Raw genomic sequence first — 27,036 nt, forward strand, 5'->3', positions numbered from 1 at the left:
AGAGGAATTAATATTGGAAAGCGGCAGAAGTAAACAGTCACTGTTGTCTGGCCTCCATATGCATACATAGGTGAATGCACTCCAAAATATTCATACACATATATACAAAAAATAAAATTTAATTTTAAAAGACCTGGGTTGTAGTTTCAGTTATGTCACTACTTTGAGCTTATTTTTATTTTTTCAAAATTGTTGACAATAGGTGTGGCTACAAAACAAGACATCCTAGCCTAGGGTGTGGTTACTTGGTGTTTTGGACTTCAAAATGGCCTATAGAGGTAAATCCACTCCATCCTGCCCACAGGTCAGAGAATTCAAGCATACTCCTGTGCTCCTTCTTTTAAAATAGAAGGTTTGACATAGTGATTGGTGGCTGCCTACAAATACTTGGTCTAGGGTGTGTTCACTGCTTCAAACATCAAATGCTTTACTCAGGAATCAATGGCTTGATGTCTCAAGTATTGAAACTAGCTGTTCTGGTTGTCCTTTGTGTCATGTTAAAGCAGTTTTTTACCTTCTTCACCCCCCTCTTTTGGATTGGGGTATAAAAGCGTATGAAAAATAGACTCGGAACTCGAAATTCAGCATTCAGTATTCACTGAATTGCCCTCCTGGCACTATCCTACATTTCTGTTTCTTTCTTGTCTCTGTTCCTCCTACCTAACCTTTCTAATCCTCACACCCCTACTCTGGAACATATGAACCCACTGCGGCTAGGATAGCGGCAGAAGTCACCCCAAAAAGGTGGCTCACAATAGTTTGGAAATATTATGACCCTGTCATCTCAGCACTATGTTACCAGAAACAGGATTATCACTGGTGCTCACTGTCTTCCAGCCTACCTTCAAGTTCAATAAGATCCCCTGACTCAAAGAATTAATATTGGAAAGCGGCAGAAGTAAACAGTCACTGTTGTCTGGCCTCCATGTGCATACATAGGTGAATGCACTCCAAAATATTCATACACATATATACAAAAAATAAAATTTAATTTTAAAAGACCTGGGTTGTAGTTTCAGTTATGTCACTACTTTGATGGCATATAACTGGAATGCTTAAGGAAAATTTAAAACATAACCATGGTAGCCAAAACATATAATGATATGATGGCACACTATAGACAGTCTCCACAAAACCTTTTCTAGGATTATATTTTATTGCAGAACCATGGTAAATAAGTCCAATAGCAATGGCAAATTTAAAGATTCCAATTCACAAAGTACTTTTCACATATTTCATCTCACTTGACCCTCCTAAAAACTGTGCAAAATAAAGTGTCTATTCAAATGCCCATTTTATGATCTAAAACACTAAGACTAAGATAAAGTAACTAAGGCAAGGTGATACTCCCCTGTTGCAATTCTGTTTGCTTTTCAAGATATAAGAATGTTTGATGGCAAATTCTGACAACTCTCATAACAGGGAGTATAGGCCTTTGTCACTTCTGTCCTATATTACTTCAATACCCTCCTAATTGATGATGTCCCTGTCTCCATCCTCTGCCTGTTTCTAATCTATCCTTCACATTGCAGCCAGAACCATATTTCTGAAACAAATTTGACAATGCCATCCCCTATTTAGTTTCAGTCATCCCTCTGTATCCTTGAAGGGTAAGTTACAAGATGCATCTTTCCAAATAATCTAAATCTGAGAACAGTCAAGTCTCTTATATAAAAAGGTATAGTAGTATTTGCATATAACCTACATACTTCTTCCCACATCTTTTAACTCATGTTTAAATTACTTATAATAATTCATATAAAAGTGAACGTTAAATAGTTATGATACTTCATTATTTAGAAAATGATAAGAAAATGTCTCTATTAAATAGCTATTTAGATATTAGGAGGCTTGAAGGTTATCGAGGATGGGCCCCCTCCCTCATAATCAGAAGCTTATAAAAAATTATAACTATAATTGCAGGATTCTGATTAATGGTCAAAAGAATTGGATCTGAATATTGTACATTTGCACTCCAGATTAAATCTTTTCCCCGGATGTTTTTTACATATTTATTTTGTGTGTGTGTGTAGGACAGAGGATAACTTGCAGGAGTTAGTTCCTTCATATCATGGAGGTCTTGAAGATCAAACACAGGTTTAGTCACTGGGTCATCTAATAGGTTTATCTATTACTGAATATTTTTGATCTGTGGTTAGTTGAATCCATGGATGTGAAACCCATAGATACCAAGATCTTACTAATAGCCTGTATACCACAGGGACTCCTGTGTGACAGAAAGACTGCTCAACTGTTGTGTGGTCAAATAAGATGGACACTCATCAATCTAATTTAGCACTCTTAATTACGTCTACTGAGACTAAGTAACAAATTTTCATTTTAATTGATTTAAAGTGATGTTTTCGTAACTTTGTAAACTAGTACCTACAGTATTGGACACTAAAGCTCTAAGAAGTAGGGGGCCTTTTTCCCGATCCTGATGAATAAATACGTAGAGACAGGAAGAAGCAAAAACTGAAAGCATTTTACAAAGAGCTGCTATTACTGTAAGTACAGGTTATAACTAAGTGCCAGCATGTTGAGTGCTGGCAAAGCTTCCTCAGGTTTTATTCTTTGCTACTCCAGAGGTGGGTTTACACAGTTTGAGGGATTTTTATGTAAGAATTTGATTTATATATAAAGAAATACATATAAACAGTTTTCTATTAGGCAGATTCAAAAGCAGAATGTCTACACTGTGATGTAAAAGAACCCACTGATATGAACAAAAACACTGGGCCCCAATCCTCAAAGAATTTCTCAATTCCTCCAATAAAGTAAGAAAGAAAAACTCAGTTAAATAAGGAAGCAGCAGAATACTTTCAGAAAAGCTTTAAACATGTTAAAGAACACCTTATGTTACACACACACACACAAAAAAAAAAACCCTGGGATATATACAGGAATGTTAAAATGTATTATTAGTAAACAAAACCCAATTAGACTTCAAATAAATTAACATGAATACAACCTATTTGAAAAGGTCAGTTAACTAATTGAAAAGTCTAGTTATTTTTCTATTGTAAAAAACAGATAGATTAAACTGCCCAAATATCTATAAGGGGAAGATGAAGTTTGTCTTCTAGCCTAGTTTCCTAACCCATCCTCTCTCCAGAGGTCTAGATTATATCCTCCTAACTTGCTATTCTTTGCTTCTGTGGCATATGCACATGTACACACACACACACACATAAAAGCTGAATTATGCCTGCCTTCTAAATTCACATGTGCGAATACCCCAGTATTCAGAATATGACTTCATTTAAATACACCTTCTAAAACATAATTAATGTAAAATGATAGAAACATAGACACAGACACACACAGAAGAAAAACCACAGAAGACAAAAGAGATCTGTGTGTGATACTTTGTTATGGCAACTATTGCAAACTAGCATGCACAGATACACATATGCAGTTATGCAGTTGCAAAGTCAATATAGTTAGAATAGTTGGAGAGACTTCAAACTTGAAATATAGATGGACTTAAAATATGAAAATATGTACCAATAATCAGGTATACCAAAGTTATTCAATATCAATAAAAATATTTGATAAGTAAACAAAAAGAGAAGAATCAGCTAGCTTCTCTTTCCTAGACTACTTTGAAAAACGGGGGTTTGAAAGCTAACTCATGGTGCGGGAGAACTGTCTATATTCTGTCAATCATGTTTTAAATAAACAGTGACTGGCCAGGCAGGAAGTATAGGTGGGTCAACTAGACAGGAGTAGAGGCTGGGTTATGAGAACAGGAGAATTCTAGGAAGGAGGAAGCCCATTCCTCCCACTCCTGCCCAGACTTCAAAGAAGCAACATGTGATCTGCCCCGCTGTGAAAGGTACTGAGCCTCCTGGCTAACATAGATAAGAATAATGGGTTAATATAAGTTACAAGAGCTAGTAAGAAGACTGAGCTAATGGCCCAATCAGTTTATAACCTATGTACACCTCTGTGTGATTTTCTTTGGGGCTTGCTGGACGTGGGGAACTGGGCAGCGCTGAAACCCCAACAAGCTGGCCCTTCATGTTACAAACTCAGATAAAACATCAGTACTAGAGAAACTACACTTATACCCCTAGGATATACTTTCTCCACTCTAATGTCCTTTCCCCTCTGGAAATAGAAAAGAAAAGCTGATCAGAAGACTAATGAGCATAACAAGGTATAGCCTGCAGGTAAAATTTTTAGAAAGAGTAAATTTTATGTACTACTCCTCAAAGAGATCTATCCTGTAAGTCAATTTTTCTTAGCAAAAGATACCTAACAATAAAACATATCCAAAAATTTTGAACAGGTGATGATGCAGTTCAGTGGCAGAGTGCTTGGTTAACATGTACTAGGCCCTGGGTTCAATCTCTAGCACTACAAAAAAATTAATATAAAAAGTATATGTGCTTTATACTCATATAGAAGAACTCACATTCAAAGTCATACTACCCCACCACAATACTGTATATCAATGACAAAAAGAAATGGATTTATTTATGAAGCGCTTGTCAAAAAATGAGACTGATTCTAAATAGCACTGAAGTAAATATTATTTATTCTATTAAGATTTCAATTTAACTTAGTTAAAGATTTCATCCATCATTTCACAAATGAGTACCTACTACATGCAAGAAAATATGCCAAGCTCTATGGATGACAAAAGATGAGAAAAATGTAGTTGTCTAACCTCGTTTCCTAAGCCATCCTCTCTCCAGAGGTTTAGATTATATCCTCCACAAGGCATATATGATAGCTAGTTAATTTGTGTTACAGACACTCAGATCAACAACAACAACAAAAACAATGTATTAGGAGCATATACAGAATGACACTATAGAATAAATTGACCCTCAAGCTAAGATCTGAAAATAAGGAAGAAGTCAGAAGGGGCAAACCACCAGATAGGCAGAAATGGGACAATGAAGAAAATGAAAAGGCACAAAGATCCAAGAAATAAAGAGCAAATCTGATTGGATAACAGATGCAGGTATGTACTCGAGAAATAGTTAATATAGCTATCAAGTTAGTTAACTGGAATGCTTTAAATACCCAACTACAGTATAAAAACTAGTGAAATTTATAGGCAGGAAAGAGACATGGCAAAGGTTGTGCTTTGGGAAGGGAAATATGGGATAGATAAGAAAAGCAAGTCCATGAAGCTAGGAAGAAAAGTTATGTGAAAACAAGAAGGGTCCAAAACTAGGGCAGAAGCTGAAAAACTGAAAATGACAGAAGCTATTACCTACTTCACAGTGTTATTGTGAAGACCAATTGACATAACACAAAAGACATGAAAAGCATATTTTATTAACCAGTAACAAATCCTACATGAGTGAAAAGAGCAAAGATTTTATAAGACACTAGATTTTAGGAAAAGAAAGGGAAAGAAACAAAGTATCCCTTTTTAATGATTAAGTAATACTGTATAGTATACACAGAATATGACAGAGTATGTTCTATCATAACAAAATTTTGTATAATTTATATTATTTTTAAAAAGAAAACATCTTTTAGAAAACTAATTATTTTCCTATGAAAATTACTAAAATCTTGCAGCCAGGGATGACGGCACATGCCTTTAATCCAGAGCTCAGCAGGCAGAGGCAGGCAGATCTATGAGTTTGAGGCCAGCCCAGTCTACAGAGTGAGTTCCAGGACAGCTAGGACTACACAGAGAGACCCTGTCTTGAAAAATAAAAATTTAAGAAATTCTTAATTTAAAAAAAACCTATCTAGTCTCAGTGAGTATGTTTGTGTGCAAGGCTTGGCAGCTGTGGTGGCAGTGCTGACACCTCCCACCATGGACAGTTGCAACTTTGCCCTGCTCCAGGAATGGGACCTCCAGTTGCTGTGATTTTTCCATTTAAGAAAAATATCAGCCAGAGCCATGCCTGGGATGGTGAACTCTACTGGAGCAAAAGCGAATCCAGACCAGGCACATTGCAGAAGCAGAACCGGGTCAGCAACCTAGGCCGGAACAGGCCTGAGGCTGGGAGCTCTATAGGAGCAAGACTGAGCCAGCTACTTAGGCTAGAGGGGGCCTGAGACAGCAAGCTCCAAGGGAGCAGGAGCAGATCCAGACCAGGGACATTTGCGGAGGCAAGACTGAGCCAGCGACCTGGGCAGGAGGAGACCTGAGACAGTGAACTCCACAGGAGCAGGTACAGGGGAACAATTGCTGAGCTAGTGGGCCAGAGCCAGAGACCACTGCAGGTCCAGGCATGAATTTGGGACCTTCGGGGGAGTAAACCTGAGCCAGGACCTCTGCGGGTCTGGACATAAGTCTAAGACCTCTGAAGCTACGAGTAGGGCAGGTCCAGATGCACCCAAAACTGGGACCTCTGAGGGAGAAGATCAGAGCCAGAAACCTTTACAGGAATAACCCCAAGCCAGGGACCTTATCAGGAGCAGATCCAGACTAAGGACATTTATAGAAACAGGTCTGAGCCACAAACCTAGACAAGAGCATGCCTGAGACAGGAAACTCCACGAGAGGGGAGCAAACACTTAGAGCGCAACGTCCAGGAACACAAAGTGACCAACAGGGTAACAAGAACCATGGCACTCACTGTACAATGAAGAACAACCACCTGAGGCTTGGATCCAGTGGAACCTAGAAGATTAATCACCAGAGTCACTGGCAGGCCCAACCACACCAAATTACATAAAAAGATGAGTAGACAAGGTAAGAACACACGCAACATCACAAAGAGCAACATGACACCTGTAAAATCTAGAGATCCTCCAACAGCAAGACTTGATCAACCAAATATGGATAAAACAGAAGAAAATGACCTAAAAATAACTTCAGGAGAATGTTTGAGACTCTTAAAGAGGAAATGAGAAAGTCCCTCAAAGAAATGGAGGAAAAGACCAACAAAAAATTAAAAGACATAAACAAATTCCTTAAAGAAAACCAAGAAAAAGCAATCAAACATATGAAAGAAAATATTCAAAACTTGAAAACTGAAATAGAGACAATAAAGAAATCACAAGCTGAGGGAATCATAGAAAGAGAAATCATGAGAAAACAATCAGGAAACACAAATGCAAACATAAACAGCAGAATACAAGAGACAGAAGAGAGAATATCAAGCGCTGAAGATACAATAGAGGGCAGTCAAAGAAAATATTAAATCTCTAACAAAAGCTTAACACAAAATATCCAGGAAATATGGGACACCATGAAAAGACCAAACCTAAGAATAATAGATATATAAGAAGAAGGTCACCTCAAAAGCACAGAAAATGTATTTAACAAAATCATAGAAGAAAACGTTCCGAACCTAAAGAAAGATATGCCTATGAAGATAGAAGAAACTTAAAGAACACCAAAGAGACTGGATCCAAAAAAAAAGAGAAAAGAAAACAAGTCCCCTCACCACATAATAATCAAAACACTAAACATACAGAATAAAGAAAGAACATTAAGAGCTGCAAAGGAAAAAGGCTAAGTAAGATACAAAGGCAGACCTGTCAGAATTACAACTGACTTCTCATTGGAGACAATGAAAGCCAGAAGGTCATGGTCAAATGTTATGCAGACATTAAGAGACCACAAATGGCAGCCCAGACTATTATACCCAGAAAAACTTTCAAATCACCATAGAACGACAAAACAAGATATTCCATGACAGAACCAGATTTACCAATACCTAGCCACAAACCCAGCCCTACACAAAGTAGTAGAAGGAAAACTCCAACCCAAGGAATTTGGCTACATCAACAAAAACACAGACAAATGATGATCTCACAACAGCAAATCCCAAAGAAAGAAAAACACACAAACTAACATCACCAACCACAAAAACTAAATTAACAGGTGATAACAATCACTAGTCATTAATATCCCTTAATATAAATGGACTCAACTCACCTATAAAAAGACACAGGCCAACAGATTGGATATAAAAACAGAATCAATCCTTCTGCTGTATACAAGAAAACACACCTCAATCTCAAAGACAGACATCACCTCAGAGTAAAGGGTTGGGAAAAAATGCCAATCAAATGGACCTAAGAAACAAGCTGGTGTAGCTATCCTAATAGTTAATAAAATAGACTTCACACTAAAATCAATCAAAAGAGACCAAGAATAACATTTTATATTAGTCAAAGGAAAAAATCCATCAAGAGGAATCTCAGTACTGAACACCTATGGCCCAAATACAATGAAGGGCAGACACATACGTAAAAGAAACACTTCTAAATTTAAATCATACGTTAAAACCCACACACTAATAGTGGGAGACTTCAACACTCCACTGTCGTCACTGGACAGGTCAGTCAGACAAAAAAATTAACAGAGAAATAAGGGAACAGATGTTGTGACACAAATGGACTTAACAGACATCCAAACATAAATGAATATTCCATCCAAATATAAGTGAACATACCTTCTTCTCAGCACCTCATGGAACCTTCTCAAAAATTGACCACATACTCACTAACAAAACAAATCTCAACAAATACAAAAAAATTAGAATAACCCAATATACCATGGTTTATCAGATCACCATGGTTTAAAACTAGAAGTCAACAGCAATACTAATTCCAGAAAACCCACAAACACATGGAAATTAAACAATGCTCACCTGAATCATCAATGGGTCAAGGAAGAAATAAAGAGAGAAATTAAAGATTTCCTAAAATTCAATGAAAATGACCAGACAACATACCCACATTTATGGGACACAATGAAAGCACTGTTAAGAGGAAAGTTCATAGCACTAAATGCCTACATAAAGAAGCTGGAAAAATCCCACACTAGTGAATTAACAGAACATCTGAAAGGTTTAGAACAAAATGAAGCAAACTCACCCAAGAGAACTAGATGGCAGGAAATAATCAAATTGAGAGTTGAAATCAACAAAATAGAAACAAAGAAAACAATACAAAGAATCAATGAGGAAAAGAGTTGGATCTTCGAGAAAAATCAACAAAATAGACAAACCTTTATCCAAATTAACCAAAAGGCAGAGAAAGAAAATCCGAATTTACAAAAGGAGAAATGAAAATGGGAACATAACAACAGGCACAGAGGAAATCCAGAGAACCATCAGGTCATATTTGAAAACCTGTACTCCACAAAATTGGAAAACTTAAAAGAAATGGACAACTTTCTGGATAAATATCATTTACCAAAATTAAATCAATTCCCGATGAGCAAATTAAAACAGACCTATAACTGCTGAAGAAACAGTCATCAAAAGTCTCCCACCAATAAAAGCCCAGGACCAGATGGTTTCAGCTCAGAATTCTACAAGATTTTCAAAGAAAAACTAATTCCAATGCTCCTCAAATTGTTCCACACAATAGAAACAGAAGGAACATTGCCAAACTCTTTTTATGGGGCTACAATTACCCTGATACCCAAACCACAGAAAGACATTACTAAGAAAGAGAATTACAGACCAATCTCACTCATGAACACTGATGCAAAAATACTAAATAAAATACTGGCAAATCGAATCCAAGAACACATCAGAAAAATCATCCGTCATGATCACATTGGCCTCATCCCCAAGATGCAGGGATGGTTCAACATACAAAAATCTGTCAACATAATCCACCAAACAAACAAACTGAAAAATGAAAACCACATGATCATCTCATTAGAGGCCAAAAAAGCTTTCGACAAAACACAATACCCCTTCATGATAAAGGTCTTGGAGACAGCAGGGATACAAGGAACATACCTAAACATAATAAAGGCAATATACAACAAGCAAACAGCCAACATCAAATTAAATGGAGAGAAACTCACAGTGATCCCACTGAAATCAGGAACAAGATAAAGTTGTCCACTCTCTCCATATTTATTCATATAGTTCTTGAGGTCCTAGCTAGAGCAATAAAACAACAAAAGGAGATCAAGGGGACACAAATAGGAAAAGAAGTCAAACTGTCACTGTTTGCTGATGATACGAGAGTTTACATAAGCGACCCCCAAAATTCTACAAACGAACTTCTACAACTCATAAACACTTTCAGTAATGCAGCAAGTTACAAGATTAACTCAAAAAAAAAAAATCAGTAGTCCTCCTGTATACAGATGATAAATGGGCTGAGAAAGAAAACAGAGAAACATCACCCTTCACAATAGCCACAAATAGCATAAAATATCTCAGAGTAACTCTAACCAAGTAAGTAGAAGACTTGTATGACAAGTATTTCAAATTTTTGAAGAGAGAAACTGAAGACACCAGAGAGATCTCCCATGCTCTCGGGTAGTCAATTAACACAGTAAAAATGGGAATCTTATCAAAAGCAATCTACAGATTCAATGCAATACCCATCAAAATCCCAACAAAATTCTTCACAGACCTCGAAAGAATGGTACCCAACATCATATGGAAATGCAAAAAACCCAGGATAGCGAAAACAATCCTGTAATAAAAGAACTTCTGGAGGCATCACAATCCCTGACTTCAAACTCTAATACAGAGCTACAGTACTGAAAACAGCCTGGTATTGGCATAAGAACAGACAAGAGGATCAATGGAACCAAATCAAAGACCAGGATATTAATCCACACACACCTTTGAACACCTGATTTTTGACAAAGAAGCAAAAAAAAAAAAAAAAACAAATCAAATGGAAAAAAGAAAGCATATTTAACAAATGGTGCTGGCATAACTGGCTATCAACATGTAGAAGAATGAAAACAGACCCATATCTATCACCATGCACAAAACTCAAGTCCAAATGGATCAAAGACCTCAACATAAAGACAGCCACACTGAATCTTATAGAAGAGAAAATGGGAAGTACACTTGAACGCACTGGCACGGGAGACCACTTCCTAAATATAACCCCAACAACACAGACACTGAGAGAAACAATTAATAAATGGGACCTCCTGAAACTGAAAAACTTCTGTAAAGCAAAGGACATGGTCAACAAGACAAAATGAGAGCCTACAGAATGGGAAAAGATCTTCACTAACCCCACATCAGATAGAGGTCTGATCTCCAAAATATACAAAGAACTCAAAAAATTGGTCATCAAAAGAATAATCCAATAAAAAAATGGAGTACAGGCCTAAGCAGAGAACTCTCAGAAGAGGAATCTAAAATGGCTGAAAGACACTTAAGGAAATGTTCAACATCCTTAGCCATCAGAGAAATGCAAATCAAAACAACTCTGAGATTGCATCTTACACCTGTAAGAATGGCCAAGATCAAAAACACTGATGACAACTTATGCTGGAGAGGTTGTGGGGAAAAGGGAACACTTCTGCATTGCTGGTGGGAATGCAAGGTGGTACAGCCCCTTTGGATGTCAGTGTGGCAATTTCTCAGAAAATTAGGAAACAACCTTCCTCAAGACCCAGCAACACCACTTTTTGGTATATACCCAAAGTGGTGTAGGAGGGTCTTCTTTCTATGTGTTGCTTTCATTGGTTAAATAAAGAAGCAGCCTTGGCCTTTTGATAGGGCAGCCCTTAGGTGGGTGGAATAGACAGAATTCTGGGAGGAGGAAGGCAGGCAGAGCGCCGCCCACCATGAAGCTGCCAGGTCAGACATGCTGAATCCTTCCCGATAAACCATGGCCTCGTGGTGACATACAGATTATTAGAAATTGGTTGAATCAAGATGTGAGAGTTAGCCAATAAGAGGCTAGAGCTAATGGGCCAGGCAGCAATTTAATTAATATAGATCTCCATGTGATTATTTCAGGCATAAGCTAGCCGGGTGGCTGGGACAACAAGCAGCCCGTCAGCCCAGGTGTAAACCAGTTGGGCAGCGGGACACAGCCCACCACTCCATCTACAACACAAACCACAAGAACATGTGCTCAACTATGTTCATAGCAGCATTGTTTGTCATAGCCAGAACCTGGAAACAACCTAAATGCCCCTCAACCAAAGACTACATAAGGAAAATGTGATACATTTACACAATGGAGTATTACACAGCAGAAAAAATAATATCTTGAAATTTGCAGGCAAATGGATGGAGCTAGGAAACATCATTTTGAGTGAGGTAACCCAGACACAGAAAGACAATTATCATATGTACTCACTCATACGTGGTTTTTAAACATAAAGCAAAGAAAGCTAGCCTACAAATCACAATCCCAGAGAACCTAGACAACAATGAAGACTCTAAGAGAGACATACATAGATCTAATCTATATGGGAAGTAGAAAAAGACAAGATCTCCTGCATAAACTAGGAGTGTGGGGACCTTGGGAGAGGGTTGAAAGGGTGGGGTAAAGCATGGAGGGGAGCAAAGAAAAAATGAAGAGTTCAATAAAAATCAATTTAAAAAATGCTGAGCTAAAAAAAATAAATAAAACCTATCTACCTGAACAAAGATCCAAAGGGAATATAGAAAATTTAAGAGGTAGAATTTCAGATATTTTTACTGTTTTATTAAATATTACTTTTTTGTTTTGGGTTTTTTTTTTTCAAGACAGGATTTCTCTGTGTAGCTTTGGTGCCTGTCCTAGAAGTAGCTATTATAGACCAGACTGGCTGCGAACTCACAGAGATCTGCCTGCCTCTGGCTCCTGAGTGCTGGGATTAAAGGCATGCACCACCACCGCCCGGCTTATTAAATATTATTTTATAAAATTAAATAGGCAGAATGTACTAAGGATAAAATACATAGGATATATTTTCATCTGTTACATATCTTACTTTAGAATCTGAAAAAGTATGCATTTTTTTTAATTTTACTATATTATTATTTTTTCTGTGCTCGTGCATGCGTGCGTGCATGTATGCGTGTGCGCGCGCGTGCGTGTGTGTGTGTGTGTGTGTGTGTGTGTGTGTATGTACACAGTGCATATGTGGAAGGCAGAGATAACTTGCATGAATGGATTCTTTCCTTCCACCTAGGGATCAAGCAAGTCATCTGCCATCTCACCAAACTTCATATTTATTTTTGAAAAATCTACAACTTTAAGGGAATATTGAACAACATAATAAGACCTTTACTTAAAAAACAATTTGATATTGGTTTCCATTCCATTTCTAGCATCACTACTAAAAGACAGGCTCTCTTTGTTCTGTCACTAGTAGGGAACTTGATTAGAGCCCTATTAACCTGCATATCATACGAGAGTACCAGGGGTTCCTTTTTTGTTAAGTGTGTGTCAAGGAGGTATAAACATCAGAAGACAGTTTCATTTGGTTCTCTAATTCTACCATGAGGTCCAGGGACTCAGGTTAGGTTATCAGGCTGACACCGCAAGCATTTCTACCCACTGTGTCATCTCACCTACCCAATCAGGGATTCTTAATGAAGATGACAGGGTGCATAAACTCCTTGAATCTACATTAGAAGTTAAGCATGTACGTACATTCGTTTCTCTAAGGAAAGAACATGGATGACTTCTATTAGATTCTAAAAGAGACTATGTTAGTAAAGTTTAAAAACACTGTTAGAAACTCTTCTTCCTCTCCATAATCTTAATAATCAATTCAAAACAATGTTTCAATGGCTAAGAAAATGTTACTTATTCAACTTATTCTGAATGCATCCTCAGAATTTATCTTCTCAATCACAGTGACATTTCCACACTAAGACTTTCTGTTACCATGCCTTGTCATTTCTTGTCCTTGGAAGCCTCATTCTTATTTACAACTTTTATAACACTGCTGCTATTCTACCTTACTACTAAGGAATCATCCTGACTTTCTCTAGGCCAAGGATTGTCAACCTGTGAGTTGTGACCCCTTCGGGAGTCACATACTAGATATCCTGCATATAAGATATTTAAAATGTTATTCATAAAAGTAGCAAAATTACAGTTATGAAGTAGCAGTGAAAATAATTTTATGGTTGGGGGTCACCACAACATGAGGAACTGTATTAAAGGGTTGCAGTATTAGGAAGCTTAAGAACCACTGTTCTAGTCAGAACAGAGATTTCCACAGAGAATATCCTGAGACTTTATCTTCTAGGCCTGAAGACGCAGGAAGCTGAGTAAACCCTTTTCTTCAAATGGTAACTAGGTAACTTTTACTTTTACTCTAGTTCCTTCCCGGGGAGAAATAATAAGCTCATCATCAATCTCCATTTTCCTACTGCTCTTGGCCCTATCGAGTCCCGAGGAGATGCAGAATATGAAATTATCCTATTTTAAGTTCACATGATGCTAGGCATGGTAACACACACCTGTAATCCCTTAATTTATGAGGCTGAAGGAAGAAGACCTTAAATTCAAGAACTATAAGACCTTGTCTCAAAAAAATTATGTGAATAAGCATTTGGTCTATTTTGCTCCTACAGTACACTAGGTCCACAAAGGAGAAGGACAGTATCCTCATCAACATCTAGAAATCAAGTCCCTTAACTTACCTGTATTTTCTGTACCATGAAACCTGCTTACTACTTCTTCAAAACCCTTTAATAGGACTGCCAAGATGGCTCAGTGGGTGCTTGCTACCAAGCCTGATACTGAGTTAGATGCCCAGGACCCACAGAGTCAAAAAAGAAAACCTACTCCTGCAAGCTATCCTCTAACCTACACACATACACACACACATTGTAAAAACACACATGTATGTATGCAAACACAGAAATAAATGTAATAAAAATGTTTAATAGGACAATATCATTCCTTAGTTTATTGTTGCGGTGATAACCATTAAGAGTCTTACTGAAATCAAAACAGACTACACTCAATTTAGTTTATATTTTAAGAAAGGGTTTCATATAGCCCAGGCTAGCCTTGAACCCTGGTCACTCTTGCCTCCACATCCTAAGAAATGGTATTAGATAAATACCACCACTCCTGCTACTACATGATTCCATCACTCTAGAAAGAGCTGTATCTAATTATTGTATATTGTTTAATGATGATTTACATATTATTTATGTATCCCTAACAGAGTTAAGACTAGAATCTAACTCTTGTAACCCATGTTTTACCTATGTTATTTTACTAAATTAGCTCACAAAGTGAGTTGTACTCTTGAATGATACAAAGTCATTTCTATCTTTAGAATACCTATTTAGAGCTGGAGTGGATGAGGGTTAAGAACTCCTAGTGCTCTACCAGAGGACACCTCTGGCTTCTAAGGGCTCCTGGACTCACATGCACATACGCTACCCACATAGACACTCGTAGACAGACACACCCACACCCACATACAAATAATTTAAAATAATAAAAAGACATTTAACTTATGATTAATAACTATTTGTTATGCTTTTTTTTTAAATATTTATTTATTATGTATACAATATTTTGTCTGCGTGTATGCCTGAAGGCCAGAAGAGGGCACCACACCTCATTACAGATGGTTGTGAGCCACCATGTGGTTGCTGGGAATTGAACTCAGGACCTTTGGAAGAGCAGACAATGCTCTTAACCACTGAGCCATCTCTCCAGCCCCTTGTTATGCTTTTTAGAAGCTAGCATTGTATATACAATGTATGGATGTATTAAAACATGGAGGAACATGGAAAACAATGGTGCTGAGGGTGATTTAGTATGTGGCCTGGAGACCACATTTGTGGTATTTTGGTAAAGAATATGGTTACTTTCTACCCTTGTTCAAAAAGCCTGCCCAAGGCTAAATTGAAGCATTTTGGATTAATTGTGCTGTCAGAGGAGATTTCAAAACAGTCTATTGTTGATTGTGTCATGTGGTTATTACTGGCCAGTCTTATACAAATCTATAATGAACAGGAGCAAGTTAAGAAAGGTAAAACACAAAATGTACAGCTTGAGGAGAAAAGGGGCACCAGGAAGTGTAAACAGATTAAAGTCAGGCCTAATGCTAAGTAGAATAAACACAGTGGTGACCTCAGAGTATGGTCCCACCCACCTAAGCTTCCAAGCTTGTGAAAGAAATTAAAGTGAAAAGGAATTAAATAAAAGCCTGGGGCCAGCTTGGGTGGTGCACACCTTTAATCCCAGCATTTGGGAGGCATCTCTCCACACCAATAGAAACCCTAAGAGAGCACATAAAGAACAAAAGCCAGCAAACATGTATACCCACGCATACATACATATGTTTGTGCAGAATTAAAAGGCTGAGGCCACTGGGAAGTAAACAGGGCATAAAAACGGAGCCCTTGTGAATGTGATTATAAATGAGGCCACACACAGCTAGCTTCCTTGTCTCTTCCACTGGGTGAATAATATGTAGCTGAAAGGTACCACCTAAGAGCCAGAGAATTGGCCTAGATCTGACACTCTATCTGCTGGTACCCTGGTATGTGGAAAATAAATCCCTACTGTCTCGTCTGGCTCAACAGGTACCTGTAGTCACATGCACATACCTCTACACACATACATACACATGCAGATACACACATCATGCACACACATGCATGCACAGTTAATATAACAGAAACAAGTCTTTTTGAAAAAATTACAGCATTTGCAACTAGACATAGAAACATTTGAGATGAAATGTTGCTCTTAAATGCAAAGACAATTAATTGGGAAGGGACTGACAGAATTACAGCTCAGAAGCGAAACTGTAGGTAAGCTGATGTGCCTGAGAAAAACCAAAAATCTAAGAAGACAACCAGAAGGGGCCTGCAAGGAGTCAGGAAAAGTCTCAAACACTGACCTTAGCGATCATCTCTTCAAAAGAACTCAGTTTTGAGTATGTACAACAATTTATGGCCGGGGTGTGGTGAAAACAATAGTATGATCCGCCAGCAACTACTGTGGGTAACTGGGCAAGAGAGAAAGAGATCCCTGCCCAAACCATTATTGTCCCAGGATGACTGCAGGCATACAAAAGACCATGTTTCCTGAGAAGCAAAGTAAGAAGGTTAAGAGAGGAGTGGGCAATAATAAGGCAGAAACAGCACTAAAATAGCCTGCTAGTCTCTACACAAATAAGTGAATAATAGGCTCCAAGAGGGAGAAGACCAGTACATAGAATTGGTGTAAGCATTATCTAAAATGTTTAGCTTCCAAAAAAAAAGCATGGCACATGATAAGAACCAGTAAAATATGGCCTGAAAAAAATAGTCAAAAGAAAATGTCTATGGATATGAAGAGACATTATAAGATTTGAGAGAAAAAGCCTTCAAAACAGTAGTTATAAATATGCTCCAAGATTAAAGTTGATTATACTTAATAAGTAAAGAAAGATGTCATGAAAATATATTGTAAGAGAATATCAATAAATCATTTTTTGCTTTGTTTGTTTGGTTGGTGTTTGGTTTTTCAAGACAGTGATTCTCTGTGTATCCCTGCTTGTCCTGGAACTTAATCTGTAGACCAGGCTGGCCTCAAACTCGGAGATTCAACCATCTCTATCTCCCAAGTACTAGGATTAAAGGTGTGTGCCACCATGCCCAAATAATAACCTATTTTTTTATAGGAAGAGAAATACTGGAGCTGAAAAGTACAATAACTAAAGAATTTATTAAAGGAGCTAAACAGTAGTATATTTAAACAGCAGAAGTTTTAGCAATTGTAAAGACAGATGAACAGGATTGTACAATCTGAGTAACAAAAAACAAGAGTGATGCAAAACAGACAAAAATCCAGAAAAATACTAGTAATTATATATCACGCCAATATATTATAGCAGAAAGTGGAAGAAAAACTATTTGATGAAAGGATAACTGATTAACTTCCAAAGTTCTTTAATGACCACAGCAATACACTCATTCAAGATGCTTAGAAAGTAGAAAAACACAAAAAGACCCTCAGACACCTATACTAAAAGTCAAAAATAAGGTGAAATTCTTCAAAGACTTCTTCCTAACAAAGGACCCCCCCCACACACACTAAGAGCAGATTTCTTACCAGACACAAAAAAGGGGAAGCAGCAAACAATAAGTTATCATATGCAAATATTCTTTTTTTTTAAATATTTATTTGTTATATATACAATATTTTGTCTGTATGTCTGCAGGCCAGAAGAGGGCACCAGCCCTCATTACAGATGGTTGTGAGCCACCATGTGGTTGCTGGGAATTGAACTCAGGACCTTTGGAAGAGCAGGAAATGCTCTTAACCATTGAGCCATCTCTCCAGCCCGCAAATATTCTTAAAGAGGGAAAAAAAGCTATCAAGATACTATTCAAACCCTGAAGTAAAATAAAGATATTCCCATAGGAGTAAAAACTGGGAGAACTGGTTAGTAAAGAACCATTCTCAAAAGAGCAACTGAGGGAAGTTCTCAGGACTGAAAAAAGGAGACCTCAGTAATAATTCAGATTTATACACACAAAGACCAGAGCATCAGGAAAAGTAATTATATAATTATAAAACAAAGATAAATGCATACTTTTTCAGCTTCCATATTTAATTTGATGTAAAAGGCAACTCTATAAAATTACCGGCATATTTATGTAATATACTGTTAAAATTTTAGCATATAAACAATGTGTTTGTACATGACATCACAAAGGAGATGAGTGAGAGTACTGCTCTACTGGGATTGGGTAATAACTCCAGATAGTAAGTCAAATACACAAGAACAAGGGACGAGAGATAGCTATTTCCTGGGACTGTGCCAGTCTCACAGGCCAGAGAAGCAGGTAAGCTAACTGCAGATCTTCACCAGCCACCCACCAACTTCAGTAGCAGACCACCTGCTGAAGCTCTTCTCATTTGCTGCCCCATTCCTGGGGGTTAAGCAGATCCTAGTAGAACACCCTGCTTTCTCCCCTCCAGTGGACCTCCTCAGCAGCCTCCAAATAGCCCATTTGCATTCCTAAGTGTCTGCTTACAATACGTAGAAACACTTTTTATCCAGAACCCCCAGTGGCCTCACCTATCAGGATCTCAAAAGAATTTTCTACCAGGCAGCACACAGCAACTAAGAACCAGAGAGGCCATCAGAAACCAATGAAAACACGCACCCAAAAAGATCAGATATCAGCACCTAGAATCAAAATCTCCCGAAACCTAGCTACAAAATGAGTAACAGAGAAGACAACATGTCTTTACTAGAGCCCAGAAACCCTACCAAAGTAGACCCTGAGTATTACAACACAGCAGATGTTCATGACAATGACCTTAAAATTGCCTTTATGAATATGCCAGAGATCCTTAAAGAGAAAATGAAAAAAATCCCTTAGAGAAATCTATGAAAACACAAACAGTGGGGGAAATGAATAAAACAGTTCACGACCTGAAAATGGAACTAGAATCAATAAAGGAAACCCAAACTGAAAGAAATCTAGAAATGAAATATTTAAAAACTTGAACAGAAACCTCAGAGACAAGCCTCATCAACAGAATACAAGATACAAAAGAAAGAATCTCAAGCACTGAAGATATGACAGAAGAAATGGATATATCAGTCAAGGAAAATGTTAAATTTAAAAAATTTCTGACACAAGACAGCTAGGAAATCTAGGACACTATGAAAAAATAAAAGCTAAGAATAATAGGAATAGAGGAAGGAGAGAAATCTAGGTACAGAAAATATTTTCAATATCATAGAAGAATAAAATCCCTCTACTTTGTTTTTAAAATCAGTAGCACTTGGTTTTACCTTAGGTCTCTGGGCTACCTACTGATTCTTAGTTCTTGGTAAATCCAAGCAGTATTGGGTATGGGTTCCATCTCGTTGAGTAGGCCTTAGGTCAAATCAAACTTTGGTTGGTTACTCCCACAGCTTTGTGACACCATTGCCGTAGCATAGTATTTTGCTGGTAAGATGGCATTGTAGATCAAAGATTTTGTGGTTGGGTTAATGTGTATGTTTTCCTTTTGGCCACATGCAGAGTGTCTTCCCATATAAGAAACTAGAACATAAGGGTAAAGGTTCTATGTAGGTACCAGCTCTGCCTCTCCATATTCAATGAGTTGTACAGGTGTTGTCTTCATTAGTGGAGCCAAGTTTATAGAAAGCAGTCTTGGCAAGAGCATGGGTTGTCTGGGATTTTCCTGAGATCCCTTTGGCCAACAACTCAATTGGATGTATCCCAGTACTGGTACTGGAAGCTTCTTTAGTGACAAGAGAAGGCCAATTGGGACTCTGTCTCCCCCATTACTTAGAGATTTCATAGTTATTATCACCTTCATATTTTTTTGGGAAGTTTCCACTGCACTAGATTTCCATACCACCCCTCAAATGCCCTTCAATTCTAGCTGTCTATTCTTCTCATTCCCACTTCCCTCACTCTCCACACCTGGTCCTCCTGTTCCTATCCCCCACCTCCCTGCCTGCCGACAGTCCACCCATAAAGTCTACTTCATTTCTCCCTACCAGGGAGATCCATATGCCCCCCAGTCCCTTTCCTCTATACTTGATGATGTTCTACTATACTCATAGATCAGCGCCTTATTCAGTCATCATCAGAAAAGCTTCCTCTGGCAGCAGATGGGAACAAATAGACACCAAGAGAGAGAGAGAGAGAGAGAGAGAGAGAGAGAGAGAGAGAGACAGCTCTAAATGGATGTCTCCATCCAATTCCTCCACTCAGAACTCAAGAAACCCCACAGAAGAAAAGACAGAAAGAGTATAAGAGCCAGAGGAAGTCCCTCTACATTGACTGAACCAAGCTCATACAAAGTCACAGATACTGAAGTAGCAAGCACAGGGCTTATATGTCTCTGTACCAGGTCCTCGGTGTATATATTACAGTTTTCAGTATTTTTATGGGACTCCTGAGTGTGAGAATAAGTGGGTCTCTGATACTTGTACCTTCTCTTAGGCTCATTTCCTTCTTCTGGTTTGCCTTGTCCAGCTTCTATGTGATAGTTTTTGTTATTTTATTTTGTTACATTTTACTATCTCTCAGAAGCCTAGTTCTTTTCTAATAAGAGACAGAAAGGGAATGGATTCAGATCAGAGGGGAGATGGGGAAGAACTATGAGGAGTATAGGGAAGAGAAACTATAATCAGAATATATGAGAAAAGAATCTATTTTCAATAAAAGGGAAAAATAATTTAAAAAAAAATTCCCGCCGGGCGTTGGTGGCGCACGCCTTTAATCCCAGCACTCGGGAGGCAGGCGGATCTCTGTGAGTTCGAGACCAGCCTGGTCTACAGAGCTAGTTCCAGGACAGGCTCTAAAACCACAGAGAAACCCTATCTCGAAAAACCAAAAAAAAAAAAAAAAATTCCCTAACCTAAAGAAGGGGATGCCTATCAATAAATAAGGGTCATAGAGAACACCAAATAGACCGAACCAGAACAGAAAGTCCCCTCAACACACAATAATTAAAACACTAATTGCACAGAACAAAGAAAGAGTATTAAAAGCTACAAGGGGAAAAGACCAAGCAGCATGTAAAGGCAGAGCTACTAGAATAATACCTGACTTAAAAATGGAGACTCTAAAACCCAAATGGACTTGGACAGATGTTCCACAGACTCTAAAAGACTTCAGATGCCAGCCCAGGCTACTAAACCCAGCAAAATATTCAATCAAAATAGATAGAGAAAATAAAAACATTCCATGATAAAAATCAAATTTAAGTAATATCTATCTACAAATCCAGCCCTACAAAAGGTCCCAGAAGGAAAACTTCAACCCAAAAAGGTTAACCACACCCCCCAAAATAACTCACAAGGAATAATTCCAAATCATCAAATCAAAGAAAGGGAAACAGACACACACGATAACAACAACAGCAAAATAACAGGAATCAACAAACACCATTCATCTGTATCTCTCAACATCAGTGGTCTCAATTCCCTAATAAAAAGACACAGACTAACAGAATGGACGGGAAAACAGGATCCATCCTTCTACTACATCCAAGAAACACACCTCAACATCAAGAACAGACATCACTTCAGGGTAAAAGAATGGAAGACGATATTCCCAAGCAAACGGACACAAAAAGCAAACTATTTTAATAGCTAGTGCTGGCATAGCTATTTTAATCTGACAAAATAGACTTCAAACAAAAACTAATCTGAAGAAAATCTTACTCAGAGGCAAATAACACCTAAAAGACATTGAAATTTTTAACATTTATGCCCCAAACACAAGGACACCAACATTTGTAAAGGAAATATTACTAAAGCTTAAATTACAGAACAACCCTCACACATTGCTAGTGGGAGACTCCAATAATCCACTCTTGCCAAAGGACAGGTCATCCAGACAAAAACTAAACAGAGAAATGCTGGAGCTAACTGAACTTACAAAATAAGTGGACCTAACAGATATCTATAGAACATTTTATACAAACACAAAAATTTATCTTCTCAGCACCACACAGAACTTTCTTCAAAAATGATCACATGCTCAGACACAAAACATATCTCAACAAATACATAAAAATTGAAATAACCTCCTACATCCTATCTGACCACCATGGATTAAAGCTGGGCATCAACAACAACAGAAACAACAGAAAGTTTAAAAACTCTTGGTAACTGAACAACTCACTATTGAATAAAATAGGTCAAGACAGCAATTAAGAAAATTGAAGATTTTCTAGAATTCAGTGAAAATAAAAACAGAACTTACCCAAACATATGAGACACAATGAAGGCAGTTCTAAGAGGCAAATTCATAGCACTAACTGCCTATAAGAAAAACTTGGAGAGATTTCATACTAGTAACTTAATGGCACAGCTGAAAGACTTATAACAAAAAGAAATTACGCACAAAAGGAATAGACGGCAAGAAATACTCAAACTATGGGGCTGGAGAGATAGGTAGTGGTTAAGAGCACTGGCTGCTCTTCCAGAGAACCTGGGTTCAATTCCCAGCCCCCACATGGTAGCTCAGAACTCCAGTTATAGGGAATCTGCCATCCTCACACTGACGTGCACACAAACACCAATGCACATAAAAATAAACAAATCATTTTAAAAAGAAAAAAAATAACAAAACTCAGGACTGAAATAAAAATCGAAACATAACCAAAAAAAAAAAAAAAACACTATACAAAGAATCAATGAAATGAAGAGCTGGTTTTTTGAGACAATCAATAATATTAACAAACCCTTATCCAAATTAACTAAAAGGCAGAGAGAGAATATCCAAATTAACAAAACTAGAAAAGAAAAGGGGGTATGACAAAAGACACCCAAGAAATCCAAAGGATCATACTTTAAAAACCTCTACTCTACAAAATGAAAAGTCTAAAAGAAATGAGTGATTTTCTTGATAGGTACCACTTACAAAAGTAAAATCAAGAACAGATAAGCAATTTTAAAAGGACTATCATCCCTAGAAAAAAATAGAAGCAATAATTGAAAATCTCCTAACCAAAACTAAAGTTCAGCATCAAAGGGTTTTAACACAGAATTCTACCAGACTTTCGAAGAAGAGTTAATGTCAATACCCCTCAAATTATTCCACAAGATAGAAACAAAAGGAACACTGCCCAATTCACTTTATAAGGCCGCAGTTACCCTGATACTCAAGATACATAAAGACTAAATAAAGGAAAAAAATTACAGACCAATTTCCCTTATGAACATACATGCAAAAATTCTCAATAAAATATTTGCACACCAAATTCAAGAACATATCAAAAAGAAAAACTATGAACAAGTGGACTTCATCCCAGAGATGCAGGAATAGTTTAACATAAGCAAATCAATAAATGTAATTTACCACATAAATAACCTGAAAGACAAAAATCACATGATCATATCATATACAGAAAAGGCCTTTGACAATTCCCACACCCCTTCATGATAAAAATTCTCACACACTTACTGATACAAGGGACATACCTCAACAAAATTAAAACTGTTTATAGCAAGCCATAGCCAACACCAACTTCAACAGAGAGAAACTCAAAGCAATTGCACTAAAATCAAGAAGTAGACAAAGTTGTAGACTCTTTCCATATCTGCTGAATATATGATAAGTAAGGTTATATAACAAAAGGTATAAATATATCTTGGTCCTCCTCCCTTTTTCTCTCTTTTCTCAAGGACATAAAATTAGGGACTGAATGGAACTGTGCTACAGTTTGTAAGAGTATTTGCTTATCATGTGCAAAACCCTGATCTGGATACCCAGAACTGAATAGCCTAGATGAGGTGACACACGTCAGAGGAAGGATCAGAAGTTCAAGGTCATCCTTGAATTACACAGTGAGTTTGAGGACAGCCTGGGCTACATAAAACCCTCTTTCACAAAAACCTATAACATAAAAACTATATAAATTAATAATTATGATAAAATATCATTACAAATACAACTTGTATCTAGAATATATATTTTAAAACTTACAAATAAATAATAAAAAATAAAAACATCAGCAGGAGGTACAGCTCAATTGTGGTGGTTTGAATGAAAATGGCCCACATGGAGTGGCACTATTAGAAGGTATGGCCTTGTTGGAGTATGTGTGGCCTTAGCAGAAGTGTGTCACTGGGGAGCAGTTTTGAGGTTTCAGAAGCTTAAGCCAGGACTAGTACCCCTAGAGCCAAAAAGAAACCCAATAACCTTCAATAGACAAAGGACATAAATAAGTATATCTCCAAAGAAGATATATAGTCAATAAGCAAGTGAAAAAATACTCAATAATCTCATTCATAATGAGAATGCAAACCAAAATTAAGATATAATACCACTTCATATGCCCACTGGAACGGCTAGAGTTAAAAATTTAACAAATTTGGTGAGAATGGAGAAACTGAACTGATAATTTAAAACATACAGACACTCTAAAAATTAGTATGAGGTCTGAAAGTGTGACTCAATGGTATGCTTGCTCAATATGCATGAGGCCCTGGGTTAAATTCATAGAACTGCGGCACTGCTAGGGCACGGAAAAAGATTTTAAACCGTCTGTAGTGACTCAAGCCTGAAATCTCAATACTTAAGAAGCTGAGGCAGGAAGATCTGTATTTCAAGGCAAGCCTGAGCTACATAAGATCCTGTCTCCAATAACTAGAAAGAGCCAGTATGGTGGTACACACCTTTAATCCCAGTACTCTGGAGGCCAAGGCAGTTGGATCTCTGTGAGTTCCAGGCCAGACTAGTCTATACATCAAATTCCAGGCCAGGCAGAGATACATAGTGAGACACTGTCCAAAATGAAAGAGGGGGTTGAAGGGTGGGCAGAGAAAGAGAAAGTGTGCCAGAGAGAAACAGAACACACCAATATGGCAGTTCCTTAAATTTGTGTACCTAAATGAAACAAAAACTTAATCCCATGCAAAACTTATATATTAATATTCTAAGCACTAGTGAAATCAACCCAAAAAATCCTGGGGCTGTAGAGAAGGCTCAGCACACAAAGTGCCTGCCACACAAGCCTAGGGACCTGAGTTTAATCCCCAGAACCCACTTAACGGTAGAAGGAGAGAACTGATTCCACAAAACTTTCTCTGACCCATACACGTAAAACAATAAACAAAAATCTTGCATATCATGCTAGGTGTGGCAGTACGTGTCTTTAATTCTAGCACCTCCATGATGTCAAGGACACCATGGTCTACACATCAAATTCTAGGCCAAAGCTACTCAATAAGTCCATTTTAAAAAATAACATAAACAAAAAACCTTGTATATCCAAACAATAATTTGGTCACAATAAATAACGTGATATTTATATGTGCCAAAATATGAATAAACCATGAAAAATCAATGAAACAGTCAAAAGAGATCATATACTAACAGGTATGGTTGTGCATGCCTTGTAATTCCAGGAGGCAGAGAGAAAAAGAATCAGTTCAAAGATAGAGTAGGCTACATGGAGAGTTTAAGGTCAGCCAGCCTGGGTTACATAAGGTAATGTCACAAGGAAATAAAACATCAAACAATGAGACCACATATCACATAATTCCATTCATATTAAATGTCCAGAATAGACAAATATATAAAGAATCCACATAAGTTAGTGGTTGCTTAGGGATGGTTAGAAGGGAAAAGGTATAGAAAGAAGATAGCCAAAAAGTAGTAGATTTCTTTTTGAGGCAAAATTGAATGTGGCAATGTTGGTACATATCACTGAATATGTAAAATCTACTAATCTGTCCTTCTACATGGATGAATTATATGGTATATAAATTATCTCAAAAATATGTTTAAGAAGCAAATGAACACAGGGTATTGGTAAATGTCAGGGTTAATACAAATAAGGACTCTTTATGCTAAAAGGTGCTGAGAAAGTACATGATACCTCAATTTCTACTATTTTAAATATTAATGAAATAAACCCCTACTTATACAAAATTTATGGACTGGGAATGTGGCTCAGTGGTATAATGCTTACCAACCTTGCAAAAGGCCCTGGGTTTGATCCTCTGCACTGCCAGGTGGTTTATAAAATTATGTAGTATAGTGGTTAGCTGTATAATGAACCATACAGTTTAAATAATATATAAAATCCCCTGGTTTTAAGAATAATTTTTACACTTAAGATGTTTCCCACCATTAATATTCTTCTATACATTATTAGTGGGGATCTGTACAAGTCAACATTTACTGTGTCCTTAGTGTCTACTAGGATCTTATTTCATAAGTCCCTGACACAAAGAAAGCAATAAATAAATGAACAGCCTTGAAGCTTTTCACTCATCAACACCGAGACTTAGTTTCCTCGCTTGCAAAATTTGAAGGGATAGATATAACATTCTTTAAAACAGCATTGCTCAACAGAATTTTTATTTTATGCTCTCAGTAGGGACCAGCCACACTTGGTTATTGGATATCTGAAATGTGGCTAATACAACTGAGAAATTAATTTTTTTTAAATTTTAATGGCCACATCAAACTAGTGGCTATGGTTCTAGAGCATAATTCAGAAAAAATGCATCTTATAGTCCATCCCAATAATCACATACATGTGGGAATATGTGTATGTATATACAAGTGAAAGTTCACAAAATAATTCCTACCTTAATATACAAAAAGCACTAGTTTCTTTTCTACATTATTTAATTTCATCTTTAAAAAGTGCTGATTTAACCACTAACATTTCATAACATAATAGTAAGACTTCTTTCAACTCTAAAGTATTATGTTGTACATTAATAACAAATATTTTGGATGACAGCTATACCAATTGTTGTCACTTCTATACATGTATCAAATATCACACCGCACTCCATAAATATATAGAACTGTCAATTTAAAATATTTTTAATTTTAAAGATTGTTCAATTCTTGTCACCTTTTGCCTGTCATCCCAACACACAGTAGGCTGAAGCAGGAGGATCATAAGTTCAAGGCCAAA

The 27,036-nt window shown here is 37.3% G+C and overlaps 1 protein-coding gene across 1 annotated transcript in view; it reads right to left on the bottom strand.

Annotated features, from left to right (window-relative positions):
• Nucleotides 1-27,036, bottom strand: part of Abcb7 (ATP binding cassette subfamily B member 7) — a 177,144-nt gene that overhangs the window by 148,970 nt on the left and 1,138 nt on the right. The window lies entirely within an intron of this gene.

The sequence above is a fragment of the Chionomys nivalis genome, chromosome X (genome assembly GCF_950005125.1).
Source record: "Chionomys nivalis chromosome X, mChiNiv1.1, whole genome shotgun sequence".
Classification (NCBI taxonomy): Eukaryota; Metazoa; Chordata; class Mammalia; order Rodentia; family Cricetidae; genus Chionomys; species Chionomys nivalis.